The sequence below is a fragment of the Anomaloglossus baeobatrachus genome, chromosome 1, assembly GCF_048569485.1.
Source record: "Anomaloglossus baeobatrachus isolate aAnoBae1 chromosome 1, aAnoBae1.hap1, whole genome shotgun sequence".
In the NCBI taxonomy this organism is placed as follows: Eukaryota; Metazoa; Chordata; class Amphibia; order Anura; family Aromobatidae; genus Anomaloglossus; species Anomaloglossus baeobatrachus.
This window is the reverse complement of record NC_134353.1, coordinates 563974274-563990933: the sequence shown is the minus strand read 5'-3', so window position 1 is coordinate 563990933 and position 16660 is coordinate 563974274.

The following is a 16660-nucleotide window of genomic DNA, read 5'->3' as shown; positions in this document are numbered from 1 at the left end:
TCAGCATCACTCCGACGTCACAGCAGAGTCACTGAACCGCCGTCCAATAGAAAAGGAGGGGCAGAGATGAGTGACCGGAACATGCCGCCCACCTCCTTCCTCCCTCCTTTTCTGGTGGAGGCAGGTAAGGAGATGTTTGTCGTTCCTGCGGTGTCACACACAGCGATGTGTGCTGCCGCAGGAACGACAAACAACATCGTACCTGTCGCTGCAGCGATATTATGGAAATGAGTGACGTGACGAGCATCGATTTTTGACGTTTTTGTTGTCGTTGATCGCCGCTCATTTGCGTTACACGCTGCGATGTCGGTAACGGCGCCGGATGTACGTCACTAATGACGTGAGCCCGACGATATCTCGTTGCCGATGTCGCAACGTGTAAAGCCCGCTTTATAATCTATGTGCAGTCTATTGCTAGCATACAGTTTATCAGACAATACACATATTTCAGTGCCGATATATTCTACAATTACTGGCTAAACTAGTTTTGTAGGTTGCATTACAATTAATAATTTGGTTCTATCAGATTAGCAATGTACGCTATGTGATTGTGACAGCTATAAAAAAAGGTATCTGGCTTCAAATCTGTTCTTTGTAACTCTGAAAAACATAATTACATTACTTGTGTAATGAATGTGATTGTTTCTCTAAGACAAGCTCTGATATTTTAGTAAAGCGTATTTGCAGTCTTTTACAGTGTATTGTTAGATGAGCTTTCACTTCTGTTGCTATAATGGCAAACTAGAATATCAGTTAATTCTCTGCAATCCAATGACAGCCATTAAGAAATGAGATGAGATGAGATAAAGACAAGCAGGATGTTCTGTAGTTTCCAGATAAGGCTTTTCACAGGCACTTCTGTTCTCCCTGGAGATGATTTCTAAAGCCTGCCATCAAGGAACTTTGATTATGGAACTGAGAAAGAGCAAACCAGCTTGATGAAGATAAGATTATGAAGTCTCAGATGTGTAACCTAAAATAGAAAGGTAAAATTAAATAAGGCAGTTTTTGGATGGAAACTTCCCAGTATGGTACAAAGGCCAATTGACTTGTGAGATGGATTATGTACACATCTTTTATACTTGTTTTATGAGATTTCTAACTTATTGTGTAGCAGGCATCCATGCAGAACACAAATACCATTTATCAGAGCACAAGTACAATAATATTTACTGTGACAATTTTGGGTTTGCAGAAGGATTTGGACCAGAGGTGACTGAGGTCTATTTTATTGGGATGATTTATTTCCCATCAGAGTGCTGTTATAATTCTTTTTAGTGAAAAGAACAAAGTATTTCAACTAAGATAGAAAACATGTATCAACAAACATAGCATAAAAACAATATATTACTTGAATTTAAAAAAATCTGCATTTGCCAAAATGCTGAATTCTTTGTAATTTGCTTGATCACACATTTAGCAAAATGGTGGCCGTTAGCCCCTATTTTCCTCAACCATACTTGAGCATCAAAAGGTTAAAAAAAAATAAAACAAACATTATACTAACCTCATTGCTCACCTCTACTACTAGGCACCTCCTGTTTGATCCTCATTCCATCTTCTGATCCCCTCCCACTCATGATGGAATCATCGAGCCTCTTGCACTGCCAGATTTCCAGGTGTCATGGTACCCGAGAGGGATCTGCACAGGTGTGTTGGAGGTCAACGGCATCATGAGATCACAAAGCTGCACTAACAAGAGAAAGTGGACAACATCCATCATTGAGCTTGTTCTAACAGTTTTACATGAGTTTAGCGCTTTTTTATATGTCTTTTGCTTAGGTTTTCTCAGCTGATTTATGGCTACAGACCGCATTAAAGTTGAAAACAAACCTATAGAAGCAAAACGGTGATGTATTCAAGTCAGGTAAAAATGTCTCCCAAGGTGTCTAATCCATTTAATCGAAGAATTCATACATTCTCATACATGCAGGCCACTCTTAAGGTCATCTCCACTTCCACCCTGATAGCTGAGCAGTCTACGCTTAGTCTCTAACTTTCCCAAAAACTTTATATTTTTATTGCCCATTCCCCAAAACTACACAGGTCTGTGTCTTTAAGAGAGGTTTCAAGTCTACACAAAAATGAGATTACTACTATAGTCCTGACATCTAACAGTGATTCTCTCAACTATTTATATAGGACACAACCCATAGGGTTCCCTCTCACCAACCTTACGTAATCTGGTCCTCAACAAGATTGATTGTTTCAACAGCCCTTAGCAGACTTTGGCCGACGTCACACGCTACGATATTTCGAGTGATATGTCGTCGGGGTCACGGATTCTGTGACGCACATCCGGCATTGCTAGAGATATCGTAGCGTGTGACAGCTACGAGCGTCTGTTAACAAGCAAAAATACTCACCTTATCGTTGCTCATTGACACGTCGCTCATTTTCATAATGTCGTTCCTCCTTGACCTTGCCGGTTGTTCATCGTTCCCGAGGCAGCACATATTGCTCTGTGTGACACCCCAGGAACGACGAACACAGCTTACCTGCATCCCGCCGGCAATGCAGAAGGAAGTAGGTGAGCGGGATGTTACGTCCCGCTCATCTCCGCCCCTCCGCTTCTATTAGTCGGCGGCTGTGTGACGTCGCTGTGACGCCGAACGTCCCTCCCCCTTCAGGAAGAAGATGTTCGCCGCCCACAGCGACGTCGTCCGGGAGGTAAGTACGTGTGACAGGGGGTTAACGACTTTGTGCGCCATGGGCAACAAATTGCCCGTGATGCACAAACGACGGGGATGGGTGCGATCGCTCAATATATCGTCCCGTGTGACGCTGGCCTTAGACAACATAACAAGATACATTTTTAGATAGTACTGCTTATACATTAGCCCATAAATTTACTCTTGCAGGCCCACTTTAAAAGATCATGCATCAAAAATGACGCATAAGCAGTCCAATATTAAAATTGTTTTCTTATGAAGTAAGGGGTAATTTATTGATGAATATACCTTATAGTTCTAGAAGTGCTCAATTACATGCACATGCAAATGTAGCTCTTTCAAAGACAAGTCCAGCAATACTTTTACATGACTAGTCCATTCCTCCATTACTAAGAAATCAGTGTTTGATTTGATATGCATATGAGAATGAACATCTGAAGCCTCTGTCGCTCCAGCTCTATTCCCACCTCAGCGTCACATCCTCCTCTTTGACTGACAGCCTCCGTTCTGTATGACTTCAAGTAAAAGAGATGGCGCTGGATCAGGAATAGAGCTGGAGTTACAGAATAGAGCTGGAGTGACAGAGGCTTCAGATCTACCACATCTACCAGCCCAAACAGACTGACCATGTAAAGGTATTGCTGGCTTTGTCTTTGAAAGTGCTAAAATACACATGTATATAGTTTTTGGGGGTGAAATTCTGCTGACAAATACCTTTTAAAAAGTAAACTGATGGCTACTTAATGTGTGCATAAAATAAAAAAACACCTATAAACACTGAAATTCTTTAAAGTATAATAAATATTTGAATTACTTAGGAAACCATATACAGTAATGAAAACAAATGTCCTTTTGAGTAATTGCTTGCCTTCCTTTATCTAATATACATTTGCTGTCTTGAAACTTTAAAACTACATCATCTTAATTGACAAGCAATACACATTTTAAAACTTTTGATAGATGCTTTTCTTTGAATTTGTAGTACATGATCCAAAATTATGTAAAGTAAATTTAGAGTAATAGACAACACAAGATCTATATCATATCTAGTGTGAGTTCTAAACAATACTACTCACATGGAACTGCAGTTAATAACATTTTTTAGATGTGCAAAACATTTCGGTACTTCTGCTATCTGGTTTTTTTTTGCGGATAGAACACAGACCAATTGCAATCAAAAGTGCCTTCTCACATGTCCTTTTTTGTGGGTCGTGTGGCAGATCAAACTTGCCAAGGCAAGTCAATGATCCTATGAAAAAACAGGATAGTGGATCTCATTCATGTGCTGTCCATATTTTCCTGGTTAAGGATGAAAGAAGTCAAGAAATTTATTTTTACAAACATGAAAAAACAGATTCAACAAAGACTGTAAAAACTGACTCACAGACCAAAAATGGGTCCAGCACTAAAAAGTGCAATTTAATTTTTAACATAAGAAAAAGAAAACTGATGTGAAACTGGCCCAAGCTGGCTGAAACTTTATTCTTTTTGGTTATATCGGCAGAAATTCCAATAATTGAGTTTTGCTGCTTAGACTTTGGGTTTTATCCATTAAATTGTCATAATGTGGGATTGGAAATTAATGACATATCTAAGAAGTTCATTTTATGCTCAGATGGAGGTCAGCTTTAACAATTTCACAACCACCCAATGATTGCGATTGGCACCTTAGCATACCTTCCAAGAATCCTAAAACTTTAAAGTTTTCTACTGCAATATTGTATTTTACCCATAGGCTCATGGTGTATTCAAAGAAAAACAACATATACTCACCTAATGAAATGGTCATATAACATGGGGGATATGGCCAACAGTGAATACAAAGGAACGAGGTCCCTTGAGTTTATGTATATGGTCTAATTTGCAAAATACAATATTTTTTCTCAGAAAGGTTTAACAAATTAGACGACCCACCTAATAGACCTCATTTAGAAATGATGCTGCTGCTGTTTGAATGCTCAGATCTTCTGACATTAAACTGATTTTCTGACCCTGAGAAACTTTATGACAATTGCTGTGGTAGCCACATGCCCTGAAGGCCTTTTCATTGAACATATCTACATAATTTCCCATGTATTGTGCTTGGAATGAAGCTATGAGGCTGCAGAAGGCAGCAGATACATAATGTAGGGATAGAAGAAGATAGTGACAGCAACTCTGCGTCTATCTTGGTCTGCTGCTTTCCATCACATATAACATATTTGGGGTCTGAATTAATTTTTGTGTTTATACCTGAGGTCCCATAATTAAGAAATATGGTATGTAGAATCTGATAAATTAGGGGTAAGTCTGAGATCTGAAGAATTGTGCAGTATTTGTAGCATCCCTGAAGCCATCAGGAGCTACAAGGTACTGCATCCTGTCAAAGATGCAGGGCCTACCTTCAGGGACCCAGAAGACCAGTGCCGGTAACACCAAAACACATTAGAATCCCTGTTTTTCCCTTCACCAAGGACTGGTGACAGACTAGGGTTGGACCCAATGGATGGCTACCTAGGGGTGGAACTGATCCAATCTACTAGACAACAGCCAGGGAGGAGGGGTCAGACAGTCAGTAAGTGGAAGTGAGAGGAGTCGGACGTAACCGCACTGACGGGAGACTGTAGCGGTGACATGTGGGCCCAGGTGTGTGGTTGCCGGTGGAGTATGGCAAAGTACTCCCGGAACCATAGCACCAACGGAGTACAGAGCCCTAGGTCAGGCAAATGCTCCAGGCAGACCTGATAAAATCTGCACAGTGAGGGGACTATCCAGAACCTCACTGACCGTAAAGTTCGGGGGCACCAGCAGTGATGGGAGAAATAGGGACCGGAACGGAACACAACCCTACAGGGTTCAAACTGCCCACCGTACGGACCAGAGACTGAAAGACTACCAGGAGGGGACCCCCAGATGCTCCAAGCCATGGGGACCCACCAACCAGAGACAGGTGCAGGGGGAAGAAGACACCAGGTCACCACACCGGCACTGGGGCTAAAGGAACCAGTGTTGAAGACCAGCCCTCTTTGGGTTGCCAGCCATAATAACGCTGTGAGTAAAGAAACCAGTTACACTGCAATCCCTTGTGTGGCCTACCTTCTTTCCACGCATAATTCCATCACCTGCCCCCCTGGGGCATGGCCCTACTCGCAGAGGGCCCAACATCCAGGCTGCCGTTAACACCAGTCCCAGAGAGACTGTGCAGTGGTGGCTCCATCTATATAGCCGCAATCCGCAAGTGGCATCACGACAAAAACTTTATTATCATTCCCATGCACATAACCCCTTTCAAGTGACCCCCAGGGTCACGGAACTGGGCAACGGCCACCCAGTGAACTGTTCCCAGTAAATATACGGCCTGGGACAGAGTTCCCCATAGCCCTGGGGCGAGTCATCTTTCTGGTGCCACAAACAGGATTGGACTAGACCCATTAACACAGGGTGACATGCGCCTTATGAACTGTTTTTGGGACTTGTGTGCTGTTCCTACTTGTTTTATTTAAAATTGTTGCCTGTAATGACATATCTACTGCTATTTAATGTTTTTCATGCTTGTCTTCTGCTGCCATCTACTGGTCTGACCTTTCGGCTCCTCTGTTTTCGTCCAACCCATGGGAGTGTCGGCTGCTCCTCTTACATCACATCCTGGCATCCATGTTTAGTTCCCATCCAGAGATCGTGAGAATCACACCCCTTATTTGAGCTGCTAGAAGCAAAGTCTTCTGACCTTAGTGGCATCAGAAACAACATCACTAGAATACCACAACACCAAGAAATCGGTTCTCTGTAACTGTACATGTTTTATGTAGAAATAAACCACCGTTGTTCATCTCAGCGCGTGCACGTTTTATCCATCAACTCTGAAGCGCTCTGGTCCTGTCTGCCTCACCTATTGGAATACGAAGGTAAGATTCTCACGCCATCCCGCAACTATGCACCTTCAATCCCCTTTAAGTGGGGACAGAACAGTCAGAAGATTGCTTAACAGCTCAATACCCTGGCTACAGATCCCTAAGAACCCTGTAACTTCCCTTGTAATCTGCCTAGCAACAAGCCTTGTGCACTAGTCTGCCTGCAACAGTGCATGCCTGGACAAGCCTAAGGGGAATCTCTCCTATCTGCCACGTCCTGTATCACCTCTGCTTGCATAGTAAAGGGACAGTTTATGCACCTGCTGTTTCCCTCTTGCCATACCCCTTCTATAGACTTGCAGTACATTATACCTCATCACTGCACATTGCTGGACTGCGAACCCCAAGTTTTGCTAAAGACACCTTGGGAATTTCATCAGGGAGTCCTTGTGGAGCTGCACGACGATTTTTGGACCCCTATTCAAAAGTCAAGTTTCTTAAAGAGACAGTACACCTTAACCCCTTAACGACCGCGGGCCGTAAAATTACGTCCTAAATGACATAATCTTACTGCCCGCGGTCCTCCGGCGGCAGCATGCCGCGATCGGCACACATCTCAGCTGATTTTCACAGCTGAGATGTGTGCCTGCTAGGCACGAGCAGAATCGTTATCTGCTCGTGCCGATTAACCCCTTATATGGCGCTGTCAATACATGACAGCGCCATTATAAGCGCGATCGCGGTAAAGTTTTACTTACCGCCGAAACCGGAAGTCACGTGACGCGATCACGTGACTCCCGATAGTTGTCATGGTAGCACAGGGTCATGTGATGACTCCTGTACTACACATGACTTGGTTTCACTTTCGCTGTGCCCGGGGCACAGCAAAAGAGAAAGACAGCGTATCTGCTGTTTACAGCCTTCCAGCTGTGATCAGCAGATACTGCAGAGCGATCGGAATGCTGATCGCAATAGCCCCCTAGGGGGACTAGTAAAATAAAAAAAAAAAGTAAAAAAATAAGTTTTAAAAAATTAAAAAAAAACAAAAAAACCTAAAAGTTCAAATCACCCCCCATTCGCCCCATTGAAAATTAAAGGGTTAAAAAAATAAAAAATATACACACATTTGGTATCGCCGCGTTCAGAAACGCCCGATCTATCAAAATATAAAATCAATTAATCTGATCAGTAAACGGCGTAGTGGCAAAAAAATTCCAAACGCCAAAACGACGTTTTTTTGTCGCCACAACTTTTGCGCAAAATGCAATAAGAGGCGATCAAAACGTAGCATCTGCGCAAAAATGGTACCGTTAAAAACGTCAGCTCGAGACGCAAAAAATAAGCCGTCATTGAGCCTAAGATCCCGAAAAATGAGAACGCTACGGGTCACGGAATATGGCGTAAAACGTGCGCCACTTTTTTCGGACAAACTTCCGATTTTTTTTAACCCCTTATATAAAAGTAAACCTATACATGTTTGGTGTCTACGAACTCGCACTGACCTGAGGCATCACACCCACACATCAGTTTTACCATATAGTGAACACAGTGAATAAAATATCTCAAAAACCATAGTGCTATCGCACTTTTTTTGCAATTTTTCAGCATTTGGAATTTTTTTGCCATTTTCTAGTACACAATATGGTAAAACTGATGGTTTCATTTAAAAGTACAGCTCGTTCCGCAAAAAATGAGCCCTCACATGACCATATTGACTGAAAAATAAAAAAGTTACGTCTCAGAAAAAGAATGGCAAAAAAAAAAACGGAAAGCGAAAAATCGGCCGGTCGTGAAAGGGTTAAATCAAAATGGCCGAAAAAGACCTCGGACAGTTTCCCACTGCTGAAATAGAACAAATACAACCTAATACTGTCCATTATGACCCCAGGAGGTAGATCCCACGCTTCCAGCAGACCAAGTTGTTCGACCGAAACGCTCTTCCAAACCAACGATAAAAGCCATTGAAAACCATCACACTATGAAAGATGAGCTATGTGAACACTTTGGAGAACAATGGGAATGAGTCACCTATTACATGCCAAGACTTGAATCCTCATCAGGCGACGCTGCATGTTTACAAGCCGCTATGGATCGGCTGAACACAGCTCATAAAAGATACAAGAGACTGTCAACAAGGTACATTACCTTTCTAAAAGACTCTAAAATTGATGAAGCTCTTTCAGACCTGAGCAAGGCAGAAGAGATGGACAAGGAAAGAGATGCCAAGGTGCAAGATGCCATAGACAAGGCCGAACACTGTATCTCTCACCAGCAAGAAACCAGATCACACCGATCAACCTCATATAGACGTTCCTCTCAGTCATCTGGGTCATCATCCTCAAGAAGCTCAGCCCTGAGCGACAGGATACTAGAGGCCCACATAAGAGCAGAAGAATCCAAGGTGAGACGTTCCTTCACAGAAAGAGAAGTAGAGGAAGAAGGCAAAAATGCAGAAGCAGAAGCAAAAAGGGCAGAAGCAGAAGCCCTTGCAAAAGCAGAAGCCGCTAAAGCAGAAGCCAAAAGGGCAGAAACTGAGGCTCAGATAAAGATTCTTTGGTCACAGATGGAAGAGGATGTTGCGCTAGCTAAAGTGAGACTACATGAGCAAGCATTGAGCCAAGGTCCTGATCCAGCTCACTCGCCACCACTGGAAGCAGACAATCCAGTTGATCGCACAAGAGACTATATACTGAATCAGTTACCTGTAGCAACCCCAGTTTGCAGTACCGTCCAAGCCGACAACACCGAAACCTCCAACTTACCTCTACCAGTGCCAGTACCATCTAAAGTACCCGAGCAAATTAATAACAGTCACCAAGAGGTGCCCTCTCAAACACAGTCACCATGGCAAGATGGCAACCAAGTGTTTCCTGACCCACTTTAACAGCTCAAGCAGCGGTCATCAGAATCTACAGAGGCTAAACCACAGCTCAAACCTGCAGCAACGTCACTCTACCCGGGAACATCTCATCCATTCATGCTAGGCAGGCCATACGCCCCAGGGGCATCACGAGTCATCATGGCAACAAGTGTTGAGAAATCAGATATGTCTGAGTTTGCCAGGTTCATGGTGAGCAGAGAGCTAATCAACACTAGTCTCACGAAATTTGATGATCGTGCAGAGAGCTACAGGGCCTAGAAAGCAACTTTCAAGCCAGCCATCGCAAATCTCAACTTAACTGCAAAACAGTAGCTCGACCTCATGATCAAGTGGTTGGGCGCAGGCTCTACAAACCGTATCAAGAGCCTTAGAACCGTCTATGTGGGACAAGCAGAAGCAGGTCTCGCTGCTGCATGGCATAAGACTGGAACGGACGTTTGACAGCACAGAAGCAATAGAGAAAGCCCTATTCAAGAGACTGCAGGACATCCCAAAGATCAACCTTAAAGAAGTCCACAAGCTTCAAGACCTAAGTGATCTGCTCATGGAGCTAGAGCTCACCAAAAGAGACCTTTGTCTGTCTGGGCTGTGCTATCTGGATACAGCCCATGGAGTGAACCCAATCGTGGTGAAGCTGCCTTACAGTCTGCAGGAGAAATGGGCAACGTCAGTCTCAAGGTGCAAAAGAGTGCATGACGTCACCTTTCCCCCATTTATTAACTTCTGCAGGTTCATCGATGAGCAGGCCCAGATGAGGAACGACCCCAGCCTCGACTTCCTAGAGTTCAACACTTTGGCAGCTGCAACAACATCATCATCAAGGTATGAAGGTGCCATACACAAACACAGAGACATTAAGAACACTGTGAGTGTCAGAAAGACTGAGCTACCATCACCTGCAGCACCCACAGATAAACAGTACACCATCTCATCATGAGATAAGTCTTTCAATCGAGAATGTCCCATCTATAAAAAACCACACTCACTGAACAAGTGCAGAGGGTTTAGATCCAAAACCCCACAGGAGCACAAGAAAGTCCTCACAGAGCTTGGAATCTGTTTCAAATTCTGCGCATCACTTGAGCACATGGTCAAGGACTGTAAATCCATCATCAAGTGTGAGGAGTGTCATAGCGAAAAACATGTTTCAGCCATGCACCCAACCCAGCTAGCTAGAGACACACCGGCTGCAGTCACCACCGCTCCCACTCCAAGTCATGGCAGGGAGTCCAAAAATCAGACTGACACCACCACAGCCATCTCCTGCTCATGCTCAGAGGTATGTGGAGAGGGCCAAATGGAGAAATGTTGTGCCCGAATATGCCTCATCAAGGTTTATCCCGAGGGACATCCAGAAAAGGCAATGAAGGTGTATGCCATCATAGACGACCAAAGCAACCGGTCCCTGGCAGGAACCAAATTCTTTGAAGCCTTCAGAATTAATGGATCATCAGAACCCTGCACCTTGAACACCTGCTTGGGTCACTTAGAGACTAGCGGCAGAAGAGCCCAGGGATTCATTGCTTCTCCTATCAATGGGAAGACTGAAATACCTCTACCAACGCTCGTTGAATGTGACCAAATACCGAGCCACAGGAATGAAATTCCTACCCCAGAAGCTGCATTTCATTAACCACACCTGAGACACCTCGCTAGTGTTATCCCACCTTTGGACAATAACGCAGAGATTCTACTCCTGCTCGGCAGAGACAATCTAAGGGTGCACAAGGTGCGAAAACAGTGTAATGGGCCTAACTATGCACCATACGCCCAGAGACTGGACTTGGGATGGGTAGTCATAGGAAATGTGTGCGTTGATCAATCAAAAATTGATTCCTTCAAGACTTACATGAATGGAGATGGGCGTACAACTTACCTAAAGCCATCTCCTCATCACTATAGAGTGAAAGAGAAGTCTCCAGAAACAATACAGCTACCTGACATCACTTCTTCTCTGCATATCGACAACTTGGGAAGATCAGTCTTTCTCACAACCAAGGACAACAATAAAGTAGCCTTGTCAGTAGAGGACAGAGAATTCATCGAAATAATGAACTGTGAGTTTTCTAAAGACAAAACCAACCACCGGGTCTCTCCATTATCCTTCCGATCTACCAGGGTAAGACTCCCAAACAACCGAGATCAAGCTCAGACCAGATTTAACTCTCTTCAGCGCTCTATGAACAACAAACCTGAAATGAGAGAACATATTGTGGCCTTTATGGACAAACTAGTCTGCAACAACCACGCAGAACGTGCTCCATCCTTGAAGAAGAACGAAGAGTGCTGGTATCTGCCTTCATTCGGTGTATACCACCCACGGAAACCAAATCAAATCAGGGATGTCTTCGACTCCAGCGCCAAACATGAAGGCGTATCCCTTAACGATGTTCTCCTCACAGGTCCCAACCTAATAAACAACTTGGTAGGAGTATTGCTGAGGTTCACAAAAGAGCTTGTCAGCATCACTGCCGATATTGAACAGATGTTCCACTGTTTCCTAGTCAGAGAGGACGACCGGAACTTCTTCAGATTTCTGTGGTACAAGGACAATGACACCAATAGAGAGATGGTGGAATATCGTATGAAGGTCCACGTATTTGGAAACAGCCCTTCACCCATAGTTGCAACCTATGGGCTCCGGAGAAGCGCATTAGAGGGAGAGTCTGAGTATGGAACAGACGCCAGAGGCTTTGTTGAGAAAGACTTTTATGTAGATGATGGGCTCAAATCACTACCTACCGAGGAAGCAGCCATTGATTTACTCAAAAGGACCCAAGGCATGCTGTCTCAGGCAAAACTCAGGTTACACAAAATTGCTTCAAACAGCCTGACCGTAATGAGAGCCTTTTAGTCGGGTAATCATGAGCCTGGGTTCAAGGACATTGACTTGGGGCTAGACAGTCCACCCGTGCAGAGGAGCCTAGCCATCAGATGGGATGTCGCAGCCGACTCCTTCGGATTTCAAGTAAGTTGCTCAGACAAGCCATTCACAAAACGTGGTGTCCTTTCTATAGTGAACAGCTTATTCGACCCGCTGGGATTTGTGGCGCCTATCACTATACAAGGCAAATCCCTGCTGAGACAATTCTCTGAAACCGTCAAGGACTTGGATACCCCACTCCCATCCGACAAACAGCAAAAATGGGAAGCTTGGAAACAGTTGTTGTGTGGGTTGAACAACAATCACATCACAAGATGTTATATCAAAATCTCACTCACCTCTAGCATAAAGAAGGAACTCCACATCTTTTCAGACGCCTCCACAGAAGCCATAGGAGCGGTTGCATACCTGAAAGTGACAGACTCCAATGGACAAAACTACATTGGATTTGTATTTGGCAAGGCGAAGCTAGCCCTGAAGCCCAACCATACCATTCCCAGACTGGAACTCTGTGGCACTGTTTTGGCAGTGGAAATTGCCGACTTCATATGACAAGAACTGTGTGTTGAAATAGATGAGGTCCAATACTACACTGACAGTAAGGTCGTTTTTGGTTACATCTACAATCAATCAAGACGATTTTATGTGTACGTTAGTAACCGCATCAAAAGGATCAGGAGATCCTCCAAACCAGAACAATGGCATTATGTACCATCTGAACTGAATCCAGCAGATCACGCAACTAGACCTATGTCTATAAGCTCTTTTGCTAACTCTTCTTGGCTTACAGGTCCAGAGTTCCTGCTGAGACAGTCAGAAGAAGGTGTCCAGGAAGCCTTCAGCATCCTAGATCCAGACAACGATCCAGATGTCCAAGCTGAAGTCAACACCCTGGCCACTAGTGCAGAAAAAACTTCCAACCATGGTTGCCAGCGTTTTGAACGTTTCTCCAGCTAGATGAGGCTCGTCAGGACCATCGCAAGGTTAGTGCATATCGCCAAATGCTATCGTACGGACCTTAAAAACAAAGACTGTCATCGCTGACATGTCTGCCACAAACCCCTTTCTGCTGAGGACATCTCCCATAGTGAGTCTCTCATAATACGCCACCTCCAACAGAGTGAGTTCGCCATAGAATGGAAGTGTTTATACAACAAACAGCAAACTCCAGTTATGGACAGTTTCGGCTTACTGAGAGTTGGTGGTCATTTAAACCAGGCTCATCTTGGAGTTATAGAGCAAAATCCTCTCATCATTCCCAACAAACACCATGTCACAGTCTTGCTGATCCGACACCACCATGAAAAGACTGAACACCAAGGCAGGCAAATTACTGAGGGCACTTTACTGTCTGCAGGCCTCTGTATTATTGGAATGAAGAGACGTGTAGCACAAATACTACACGATTGTGTGCACTGTCGTAAAACGAGAGGAAAACAACTGTACCAACAAATGGCTGACTTGCCTACAGACAGACATTCTACTGAGCCCCCTTTCACCTACGTGGGCCTAGACGTTTTCGGACCATGGATGGTGTCCACACGCAGAACTCGCGGCGGCAAAGCAAACAGTAAGCGGTGGGCTGTGTTATTCACCTGCATGAGTGTTCGAGCCTTTTACATTGAGGTGTTAGAGTCCATGGCCACCTCCAGCCTAATCAACGCCTTGAGAAGGTTCCTTGCCATCAGAGGACCAGTGAAATAGCTGAGGTCTGACTGGGGAAGCAACTTCGCCGGTGCATGTAGAGAACTGAACATCGACACCAAGCCTATCCAAGATCGGCTGGCAGAGAAAAGTTGCACCTGGATCTTCAGTCCCCCTCACGGTTCTCACATGGGAGGCTCCTGGGAGAGGAAGATCGGGATTTCACGCAACATCTTGAACTCCATGCTAATGGACGTCAACTCGTCAAGACTCACACATGAGACTCTGGTCACTTTTTTAGCTGAAGTCTCACCCATTATCAATTCAAGACCCCTTGTGTCGGTGACCATGGATCCAGAAACACCAACCATATTGACCCCTACCATTCTTATTACCCAAAAAGCTGACAACGCGGTAATGCCCAGCGGAGAGTTCATCCACGCGAACACTTATCAAAAACACTGGAAACAGATTCAATACTTGGCTAACTACTTCTGGAACCGATGGAGGAAGGAGTACCTCACCATTCTTCAAGGAAGAAAGAAGTGGCGACATCCCAAGCCGAACCTCAAAGAAGGAGACCTAGTCCTCATGAAAGACGAGACCACAGAAAGGACTGACTGGCCTATGGGACTGATTACTAGGATACTGCCTAGCCAGGATGGCAATGTTCAGAAGGTGAAGCTAAAGGTCATCAGGAAAGGTGAGACGAAGACCTTTTCCACGAACTTGTTCTGCTGTTGCCCATAGAGAGCGTCCCTACGGGATGAACACTACTGGACCTGAACTTTGAGCTATCCTTCTTGTTTGGACTCAATTGAGTTTTTTTACATTTAACATGCCTTTCCTTTCAGGTTATATTATGGACTCAATAGTGAAATCCCCAAAGTGAATTTCAGACGGGTAGTGTGCTGTTCCTACTTGTTTTATTTAAAACTGTTACCTGTAATGACATATCTACTGGTATTTACTGGTCTAGTCTACTGGTCAGACCTTTCGGCTCCTCTGTTTCTTTTCATCCAGCCCATGGGAGTGTCTGCTGCTCCTCTTACATCACATCATGGCATCCATGTTCAGTTCCCAGCCAAAGATTGTGAGAATCACACACCTTATTTGATCTGCTAAAAGCAAAGTCTTCGGACCTTAGTAGCATCAGAAACAACATCACTAGAATACCACAACACCAAGAACTTGGTTCTCTGTAACTGTGCATGTTTTATGGAGAAATAAACCACCATTGTTGATCTCAACGTGTGCACATTTTATCCATCAACTCTGAAGCGCTCTGGTCATGTCTGCCTCACTTATTGGAAAACGAAGGTAAGATTCTCACGCCATCCCACAACTACACACCTTCAATCACCTTTAAGTGGGGACAGAACAACTTGTGCAACGCTCGCCATTTTTGTGTGAAAAAACTGACTGCACCACAGCAGTGGTTAAAAGGGTGTGAAAGGGGATCCCGCCCATGACTCCGGCACACGGGGGCAGAAGGGGGCCGTGATCTGACTCCTAAGCTCCCAAAGTGCTCCAGTCCCATAAGAGAATGGTAAGAAAAACCAAGGAGGATGGGAAGATGCAGGCACCAGGCGACGAGGATGAGCAGCTTGTCCCGGTCCCCACCACCTCGGAACCAGAGGAGTCGAGTTCAGCTTCTAGCACCCCGGAGGCAGTGTGGATCCCGCGTACAGGGAGAAATGGCTTCTGTGCTTTGCTTATGAGGCTTTCTGTGCCCGAGACCCTGATACCAGAGCAAAAGAAAGTGTCCACCCTGGAAGAGGAGCCTGCTTCTAACTTGACTGACGTCCTATTACCGACTTGGCGTCGATGCAGCAAACCAGGACACTCTACTTGTATGTGTCCAGTGGATGCCCAGAACCCCAGAGCCGAGACTGGTTCCCAAGTACAACCTTACGTGCCAGCAGAGGTTGTTGAAGAACCACCAGCCACCGATTCTGCTACAGCACCAGTTTCCCAGCTGCTACCAGGAGGCAGTAGAGGTGCGCGAGACCAGTGCACCCAAACCCAGAGTGCTGATCCCAGGAGGTCAGTTCATCCAGATGGCCCCTTCCCAGTCCCCTGGTAGCTGTAACCTGCTGTGCTACCAGATGTTTTCTCGTTTCAGTTGAAAATGTTGATGTGTGAAACATTTTAATGTTAATTTAACCTGGTTTTTCATAATATTGATAAAAATGGACCAAAACAGACTGAAAGCTACCAGGAGGGGACCCCCAGACACTGCAAGCCACGTGGACCCACCAACCAGAGACAGGTGCAGGGGAAAGAAGCCACCAGGTCACCACACCAGAACTAGGACTAAGGGGACTAGTGGTCAGGACCAGCCTGCTTCGGGTTGCCAGCCATAACAATGCTGTGAGTAAAGAAACCAGTTACACTGCAATCCCTTGTGTGGCCTACCTTCTTTCTGCGCCTAACCCCATCACCTACCCGCCTGGGGCCTGGACCTACTTGCGGAAGGCCCAACATCCAGGCTGCCATTAACACCAGCCCAAGAGACTGTGCAGCGGCGGCTCCATCCATATAGCCACAACCCAAAAGTGGCATCACAACAAAAACTTTATTATCATTCCCATGTACATAACCCCTTTCAAGCAACCCCCAGGGTCACGGACCCGGGCAACGGCCACCCAGTGAACTGTTCCCCGTAAATTTACGGCCTGGGACTGAGTACCCCATAGCCCTGGGGTGAGTCATATTGCCTTAGTTCTATAAACCTTAGAGTCTGGTT